The sequence below is a fragment of the Abramis brama genome, assembly GCF_963993115.1.
Source record: "Abramis brama genome assembly, chromosome: 16".
In the NCBI taxonomy this organism is placed as follows: Eukaryota; Metazoa; Chordata; class Actinopteri; order Cypriniformes; family Leuciscidae; genus Abramis; species Abramis brama.
The window spans coordinates 14426831-14434827 of NC_139978.1; the positions used below are offsets into that span (position 1 = coordinate 14426831).

The window sequence follows — 7997 nt, forward strand, 5'->3', positions numbered from 1 at the left end:
TTATAGGCTATTTGTATTTAACTTTACTGTTGTAATGTTAGACTAGAGCGCTGCATTTGACTGAATTGTTTGCTTTATGTCTTATTGTATAGCTTCTTGTACCTTTTACTTAAACTTTTATATTGGCTATTATTGATAAAACTGAAATTTTAGAAAAAGAAATATGGTTTCTTGTCATTTTTTTATTACAAGATTATCACTGATGTTTATTGCAATTTGTACAAATTCATATATTGCCTGAAATATGTAAAAAAAAAATGTATTTAAACGAAAAGAGGTAACGTTAGGGTTGTGTTTTAAATTTCGTTTTGTTATAAATAGAATAACGAATAACGTGCAGTGAATAGTCAATATGCGTTGCGCATGAACCACATTTGTGTCCCTATAATGTTTAATTTATTTATATGAAAACGAAAAGAGGCAGAGTGGTGTTTTATAACATATTTTGTTTTATTGTTGCTTAAAATGTACATATAGAGTAGCAGAGCGAGCAGAGTGACGCTTTTAAGAACGCGCTGTACCATTAGCATGTAGGAGTCGCACATGGCAAGTACAAACTTTGCGTACTTGATATTGAGAAAAGCCTAATGTCGGCACTTGTCTTCTTGTGACAAACATGTCGAGGAACAAGAACAAGATCTGCTGTATGTCATCCATTGTAGTTTACTATGTTCTTCTTCGCGCGAAAATGACGTCGATCGAAACACCACGCCTATTAGTCTAGATGGGAAGTGCCCAAAAAGTGAAAGTGAGGAGCATTTATGGGTACAAGTCGGGAACCGGCCTACCTTACATATTTCAAGGGTGCTGAGTCCAAAAAAACTGGTTCCCAAGCAAAAGTTTGAGTTTTTGACCTTCTAATTTGCATATCAAAATGGCCGCCAAATTGCCTACACTGTAAACCCGGATAAGTAGAATTTACTTAAAAAAACCAAGGTAACTCGTTGCCTTAAAATTTTTAAGTAATGAAGCATTAGTTGAATAAGTGAAATGGACTACGTTCAATGTACTTAAGCCCATAATGGAATGGAATAGAACATTTAAGTTGAATGTACTTATAACCGAGTTAAAGTAACTGAAGATACTTAGTTTAAACAATCATCCTCCACCCATTTATTTAACTCAGCTTGTTAAGTAAGCATTACTCCATTACCAATTCAACTAAATTGTATATTCTAACGTACCCAACTTAACTTTTAGCTCCTGAAACTCAAAATATCTTTCAATAAATAGAGCCATGTAAAATATTTTGCCATTGCCAGCCACATACTGTATTTTTACAGCACTAGCACAGTAAAAAGCATTTATAGTACTCCACTGGAATTACCAAATACAGTATATACCACATACTTTTACAATATTAAACTTGTATACAGCAATAAATTGTATTTTACAGGGAATGCTGCTTTTATAATTACATAATTAAAATATTATATGTTAAGGTTTCATAAGAGTAGCCATACTAGGAAAAAGAAAACAACATTTTCTGGGTTTTAAAACATTTATTTTGGTTAAAAGCAAAGATCAGAAAATTGCCTTCTGTGAACATGTTGGCTGAATTTTTTTTAAACATAAAATGCAATTTTAACACTTTAACAACAAACAGGTAACACTTAGCGCTTAATTAAAGGGATAGTTCATCCAAAAATTTTAATTAGCCCATGATTTACTCACCCTCAAGTCATCCTAGGTCTATACGACATTCTTCTTTCAGACGAATACAATTGGAGCTATATTAAAAATGCCCTGGCTCTTCCAAGCTTTATAATGGCAGTGAATTGCTGTTTCTGTTCTGAAGTCCATAAAAGTGCAAAGGAAATCCCATTCAAAGTCTGCAAGTTTTCGCAGAAGTGAGGAAACCTGTAGGCTTTCTGTGGTGTTCTTGTTTTGCACAACTTGGCCAGCTTTCTTTGAAGTTACTTGTCCTTTCTTTGTTTTTGATCCACGTTCAGGATTGATGTGAAGAAAGCGTCTAAAAGGCTGAAAAGAAAGAAAAAAAAACAATGAAATATTATGGACTGAGTTTATATATTTTGACAGAGATAGACAGCACAAAAGATGTGTAAATAAAAACCAGATATCGGTTTTAACGACTAGTTTGTTTGGATAAAACTGAACAACATGAAAAAAAAAGCAATGTTGGATGTTGTGATCAATAACTGATATTTTTTCTGCCCGGGTTAAAATACATCAACTCAATGTGTCTGTTTACATGTGCACTGTCATAATAAATACTACTAACTAAACTTTTGAAAGTGGGGTTGCCAGATTTAAAGTTTTATTCTACAACTTTTGTCTACTCATCACCCAGCTCATTAACAATATCATCCCCTCATCAGGTCCCATCAGAGTATCAGTGGAAAGGCAGCCATAGACTCTCAGTTTATGTAGAGCACACATTGCCAAAATCCAGCCCAAACCTTTGTGACAGAAATAATTTAACTTTAATTGCAAGCCTTGCAATGTGAATTGCATACATGACTACATGATAATGTTAAACATGATATTTACCAGACTAAAATGCATGTTTGCACTCAAAAATGAAAATTCTGTCATTATTACTCACCCTCAAGACTTTCGTTCATCTTCGGGACACAAATTAAGATATTTTTGATGAAATCTGGGAGGTTTCTGTCCCTCCATTGACATCAATGTCATTGCAACTGTCAAAGCCCAGAAAGGTGGTAAAAACATCAGTAAATAGTACATATAACTACAGTGGTTCAACCTTAATATTATGAAGTGACGAGAATACTTTTTGTGTGCAAAATAACCCCAAAATAACGACATTGTTGAATAATCTCTTCTTTTCCATGTCATTCTCCTACACTGTTGACGTAGTGCAAGCCAGTGCAGCGCTTATGGGTTCTATATCAGAATGTAGGCTCACTATTGGCTAGCTCTTGGGTCATCACACACGACCAGAGTTGGCCAATAATAAGCCTACGTTCTGACGTAGAACCCAGAAGCGCTGCACTGGCTTTTTTTCAAGGCTTGCACCTAGAAATCTAAAACAGGGTTTACATTCTCGAGCCACCAGACACATCCGTTTTGTGCAGATTAGTGGGCCGGAACGCGTTAAAGGATAACTCTTGCCAAAATGCAACCTCTTTTTGTTAATCTACCCGAGGCAAACTTTCGTTTAAAAGCATAATTAGGATGGAAACGCCAATTTTAAGTTTGACCGTATTTTCGTTTTCGGTCAAATTGCCTTTTGAATGTGAGTGCTTGGGGCACGACTATTATAGCATCAAAAATAGCTATTTTTAAAACACTAAGAAGGCTCGACACAACATGAAACTTTACTGGAAGTGTCACCAGGGGCTCTACACATGAACTCCAGCATTGAGAACATTGTTTGTTTACACAGTTTACTAAAAAGAAAGATTTTGAACAACTCACTGATGCTGTCCGCCGGCATTTTGACGGTCAAAAATAGTCTAATAAATTTATTCTAGAGCTGCTGTAAAGCCTAAACAATCTATGTTACTGTACTTTCCTATTATCACTGTAAAGCTGCTTTGAAACAATCTATATTGTTAAAGCACTATATAAATGAAGGTGACTTGACACTGTTTACACTACGTCAACAGCGTAGGAGAATGACGAGAAAGAGTAGAGATTGTTGAATAATGACGTTATTTTGTTTTTGTGCACAAAAGATATTCTCATCGCTTCATAATATTAAGGTTGCACCACTGTAGTTACATAGATTATTTAAACGATGTTTTGACTACCTTTCTGGGCCTTGAAAGTTGCAAAGACGTTGCTGTCTATGGGTGGTTCAGAAACCTCTCAGATTTCATCAAAAATATCTTAATTTGTGTTCTGAAGATGAACGAAGGTCTTACAGGTTTGGAAGAATTGGTTAGTAATTAATGACAGAATTTTCACTAATCATTTAACTGAAAACAACTTGCACTGACATATCTTAAAAAATGTGACTGCCACTGTTTTGTCTCAAGATGCACACCAGTAATGTTTTTTTTTTATTAGACATTTTTATAAAAGCTGCTTAAATATCCTAATTTTATTAAGGCCTAGACCTGGCTTAAGCTAAGCCCAGTATGGAAACCATGGCCATATTGTTTATACCAGTAGTCAGCTTAATAAATACTGTCAAGACAAGTCACAATTCAGTCCAATATTTATATGAATGGCAAATATGTCAATGACTAACCTCTGAACAAACTCAAGGTGCTGCCTCTTCCTGTACTGCAAGCTGAAGTTATAGGAGGAGGCAAACAGCGCTGCCAGGCCAGTGATGAAGATGCTGTGATCCTTTCCACACACACCTTGACCTTACAAACGTAATATCCAGCACTGGTCGCATAGAGATTGACCTGTAATTGAAAAAATAAAAATAAAAATTAATTAATAAATAATATTAATAATTAAAATAACTAGTGTGAGTTTCACTGTGGTTCGATGTAGTTGTCTATTCATATTTTTATGAATTAAATTTTTCACCTAAACATTAAAATTGATTAGGGTTAGAACGTTAAAAGCACTGGCATATTATTTTGCTTGTTTTAAGCATAAACTCACTTAATTTTGACTTATTCTTTCAGAAAACAAGACAATTTTTACTTGTCTATTAAATGCTTCTTCATGTAAGAATTTTAGATATCTGGACTGGAAACAAGAAAAAAACACTAATTAAGAAAAACATATTTTGCAGTGGGGTGAGTAAATGATGGCTTTTCATTTTAGATTAAAACTACCCAATGTTTACATACCAAGCAATATAAAGTGTGGACTCTCTGGCAAGTGTAGATTGCTGGATATCAGCTTTGCAAATTCCTGAAACAATTTTTAAAAAGGACAGCACAGCCATGATCAACAAAACCAAAACATAAAACATATTACAGATTAATGAGATTTGTTGAATAATCTCTACTTATCTGCTTTAAGGATAACACCGTCTAACTTCTCTTTGAATGGTGGGAGTAGTTGTAGGACCATGGCGTGGCAATCAGGAATACTACATTTAAAAACAACATTAGGAACATGGATTTTCTTGTGCTAGCAAAATTCTGACAACGATTCAAAAGCACGATCACATAACTGACAGCATTATTTCTTTATTTTTTTACCACATAGATAGACTATAACTGTAACACTACTTAAAAGCACTTACATTAGCACTGGATTGTCATCAGATTGCAAAGCCTGAAACGAAAAAAATATATGTATATATATATATATCAAAAGCGTGTCATGCAAATAACATGGTAAATGCATAGACTGTAAAAAATAGGGTAAATGTTGCCTATTAGGCTATGTGAAATGTCGAAGTTAACGTTAACTGTAACAGTTACTTGGTAAACAACAGAGTGAATGCTTGCGAGGCCGCGGTACAAACCGCGTTCGCAAAATCAAACCAAATACGTGGAAACAATGTAGAAATGCGAACGCAAAAATATATATACTGGCTTACCGTATCACTCAGTTGAACAATTTTCCCATCTTCTCAAACTCTAAATCCCACTTATCGTTACAGGCACAGGTTAGATTATTCAGATGATTCTTCCATCCATCTTCATGTAACGTTAATGTCGTCCATTTTCTGCTGCGCCTCAGGCAACTAACTGTTAGCTACTGTTTGAAACACGAACCGAAGCTCACAAAATCTTAAAAATTGCTCACAGATTCGCAGACACTGTTTATCTTGATAGGCTAACATGAATGATTATTCTGTTCAGTTGAATGAATCTCGCTGACAAATCAAGTTTGCCTGTAGTAGTGTCTGCTCGCGTCACATTTGAACTGAATTGAGCGCGAAAGAAATCAATCCCACAATGCAATACCTTTTCAGTATGATACTGTATTACGAATTTATCGGGTTGAAAACAGAAATGTGCTGTATATTTACAGCTGTTCTGTAAAAGATACAGCCTAATACTAGCTGTATTATGGAAATGCACTACAATTCTGTAGGAAATTAGCAGTAAATTTACAAATGGTTACAGTGGACACAACAATAACGTCCAGAAATCACGAACTTACCCGTGACTCCATCTGGAAAATAATTCGCGATTTCGTATTTTGTTTTTGACCCTCTGAACATACTGTTGGACAGGCAAAACTTGGTGATATTAAGTTGTTTGAGCTCAAACACATAATTACAATAAGATAGGCCATTAAAAAGTACAGTTTACTCAGAATTCATAATTAATGTAAAGAAATGTCACATGTTTAAGTAATACAAACTCAGTTTGTTTGAGTAGAAACTACTGATTGGACTTAAAAACTCAATTACAATAAGAAAGGACAAGAAAAAGTTCAGCTTAATCAGAATTAACAAGTAATGTCAATAAATTAGACACATTTAAGTAATATGAACTCAATCTCTTTGAGTTGAATCAAAATCTGGGTTTACAGTGTATCTTGCTCAGTCGTTGGACCATTTTCCCCTAGTTTTTTTGTAAGTATGGCAATCAAGATGAGGAAATTAAGTTTCTAGATCGATAGTCAAGGGTCAGAGCAAAGATATAATGGAGGCTCACTGCCTTTTTTATGTATATATTTATGCAAAATACCCACTTTTAAGGTGAAATTAAGCATTATTTGTGTCATTTTTTAAGGCCGACATACATATTCAATCAATATCACTCTTAAATGTTCCCAGTGTATATATGATATGTGATGTATTCCATATTACATAATAACTAAGAAAAACACCATTGCAAGTTGTCTGAGATTTCATTTTTTATGCAAATTAAGGCGAGACACTACAGGTGAATAGGGTAACATTTTTAACTAGCAGATATCACCATGAAACTTTCACAGTTGATTACCTACATTAAGATGAGAAAAAAAATGTATTAAAAGTTTTCTGTAATTTAATGTTTAAATATGCAAATTAGGCAATATCTAATCAAATGTGCACTAATTTGCATATATTTAAAACAACGAAATCTGAGTATTGGATAAAGCCAGGTTAAAAATGATTTTTTCATTGTGTTCACATATTAGATGGGAAAAAAAAAATACAGAGGGATTTATGGATATCTACTTTTGTTATCCTGTAAATCAGAAAATACTGTCAATAGCCTTAAAAAAATGATTTTCGCCATGTTTTTTGGAATAAAATGTTATATAAATCAGGCTAGGAATAATATATTTACAAATCCCTCTGTAAATGTCTTCATAATATAACTAGGTACAAGACTGGAAAGTTTGGTGTATAGGTGCTACTGAAGTGGAGCGTCATCCATGTGGTTTCCTTAGTCTGCTTCCGAAGCCTTCACCGGCCCCAAGCAGGAGGACGGCACTGCCCGTCTCCGCCCCTTAGCCGGCCAAAACGCCAGGCTAAGCAGCACTCCTGAGATGGGCAGCTTGAAGTTAGGGCTCAGTTCTTCTCAGGAGCTGGTAGCAGGACCACTCCTTCCCCCGGTGGAGGGCCAGGGAAGAATCTTTTTTCTAAGAACTGATGCCCCTTCCTCCGAGCCCCAAGAGGCCATGGATGGCAGTGTGCGACGCTCTGCCTCGCCACTCTTGTCCCCCTCTGTCACCAGACCTCTGTCAGAGCAGGCCTCCCGTGGAACACTGGTCCTTCCCTGGCCTCCTCTGTCAGGATGCGGCAATGACCGTGCCCCCACACCGGGTCGCTACGCCGCCCACGTCCGGACCGTTCATTCCACTTCGCTGCCCTACCGAGGGTACGTCTGTGGTTCCCATGACCCCGCTGGTTCAGTTCTTGGGAGCCTGGCTAGAGCTTCCCAACCTGTCCCGCTGGGTTGAGAGAACCACCAGGCTCGGCTATGCGATTCAGTTCGCACGATCTCCTCCCCGCCTCCGGGGAGTCCGTTACACTATGGTGGGTGGCAATGCCCCTGTTACTGGCGAAAGGTGCAGTCGAGATTGTCCCTCCAGCCGAAATGAAGTCCGGGTTCTACAGCCCTTACTTCATTGTACCGAAGAAAACCGGTGGGTTACGGCCAATCCTGGACCTGCACGTCTTGAACCGATCCCTTCACAGGCTTCCGTTCAAG

At 36.6% G+C, this 7997-nt stretch overlaps 1 long non-coding RNA gene across 1 annotated transcript; it reads right to left on the reverse strand.

The window, feature by feature from the left end:
• Window positions 1–898: 898 nt before the first annotated feature.
• Window positions 899–5895, reverse strand: LOC311065793. The gene is made up of 5 exons (XR_014602978.1): window positions 5441–5895; window positions 5141–5172; window positions 4740–4984; window positions 4181–4343; window positions 899–1980 (listed from the first exon to the last, which is right to left on the reverse strand). It is a non-coding gene; the product is annotated as an uncharacterized lncRNA (long non-coding RNA).
• Window positions 5896–7997: the final 2102 nt, after the last annotated feature.